The sequence below is a fragment of the Cyprinodon variegatus genome, unplaced genomic scaffold (assembly GCF_000732505.1).
Source record: "Cyprinodon variegatus isolate N-32 unplaced genomic scaffold, C_variegatus-1.0 Scaffold1063, whole genome shotgun sequence".
In the NCBI taxonomy this organism is placed as follows: domain Eukaryota; kingdom Metazoa; phylum Chordata; class Actinopteri; order Cyprinodontiformes; family Cyprinodontidae; genus Cyprinodon; species Cyprinodon variegatus.
This window is the reverse complement of record NW_015151516.1, coordinates 152945-154329: the sequence shown is the minus strand read 5'-3', so window position 1 is coordinate 154329 and position 1385 is coordinate 152945. Positions and strand designations below refer to the sequence as shown.

The 1385-nt window shown below is 42.3% G+C and overlaps 1 protein-coding gene across 1 annotated transcript in view; it reads right to left on the bottom strand.

The window, feature by feature from the left end:
* LOC107101175 (neurofascin-like) overlaps window positions 1-1385 on the bottom strand; it is a 129125-nt gene that overhangs the window by 97206 nt on the left and 30534 nt on the right. Inside the window, exon 3 of the mRNA XM_015399976.1 lies at window positions 337-384. The gene's annotated coding sequence lies outside the window, so the exon portion shown is untranslated. The remainder of the gene's footprint in view (window positions 1-336; window positions 385-1385) is intronic.

The window sequence follows — 1385 nt, the reverse complement described above, 5'->3', positions numbered from 1 at the left end:
TTTTTTTTTAAAGGTTACTTTATACTTTTATACTTTAAGTAGTTTTTGAAGCACATAGTTTTTCACTTTTACTTGAGTAAAGAGGTCAAGTTGATTCTTCAACTTTTACCAAATGTTTTTAAACTGCAGGATCTATACTGCAGTTTAGATTAGTTAAACTATAACTAATTTCCGCTTTCCTTTCATTTTGCTTTTTGGCCCAAAGGGGTAAAAAGTTTAGACGCATCAACCAACCAGGATTCAGAGAAATTCTGGTACAGAAGCTGCATCCTCCAGTTTAATCCTGACAGACGCTCAGTCTTTCTAAACCCTGCAGACGGTTAAACTCTGACTCACATTGGCTGCTGGGATGTTTCCTTCCACTCTGCTGAGACCCGTACAGACCTGCAGACCAAACAGAAATACTGATTTATTAACAATCCAAAAAAACAACCAGTGAACAAATAACTGACCCCCATCAGATTATCCTCAACTATTGTTATAAAGCAATTTAAACATGAATAACATTTAAGTCAAGTCTGAGGAATGCTGCTCATTAGCTGGCATGTGAGGAAAAGGCGAAGCAGCAGAAACAGGATAGCAAAGGCTGAATAGTGGAGACACACGGAGCAAGCCGCCTCAGGAGCGTCTGCAGCAGAGAGGAAAGTTCAGCTGAGCAGGGAGGCTAGAGAGACGCAGTCTGTGCAACAGCTGCTGCTCCCCTCAGGATCACAGCTGCCTTTTTCTGTCCTGATTTACTCAGCAGCCTCTTTGAAAGGCGGGAGGAAAAAAAGCCTTTTTTCAGACCTGTTTGTCCAACAGTCAGTGAAACGCCGTAAAATGGGTTTTACTGGAAGTTTCTCCAGATTAGCATCAGGTGTTGAAGGGAAGGGAGGTGTTCAGGTACAGTGCTGTGTGTCTGAGCAGAGACGACCCAGACGGGCGTCCATGTTGGCGACCAGGGGCATAAACGACACCGTGTTCTATCGATTTGATTGGCGGGGGATACAATGCTTTTCTTTTTGTTACTTATATTTATTGAACTTTTAAAAGAGAATATTTACTGCATTAACCCAACATTAGCACTCAGATAAATACTTAAATCAACATCTCCAGCCAATAGTGTTATTGGAATCCAGGCAGAGACCTTATTACCTTTGGAACGTTCAACAAACATGGATGTTTTGATGTCTGTTAGGACTCCAGTCTGTGAGGTCTTTGTTTTTCGTGTGTTTGTCTCCCTTCCTTCACCAGACGGCGCCTGGTTCTGATTCTCCTCCTCACGCACCTGCAAGGGGTTTCCTCATTAACGGAGTGTTCTTAAAGGAATAGTACACCCAAAACATGATTAGCCTTCATTTTCTACTCACCCCCATGCTGAACAACACTCTGGAGTACTTTTTTGA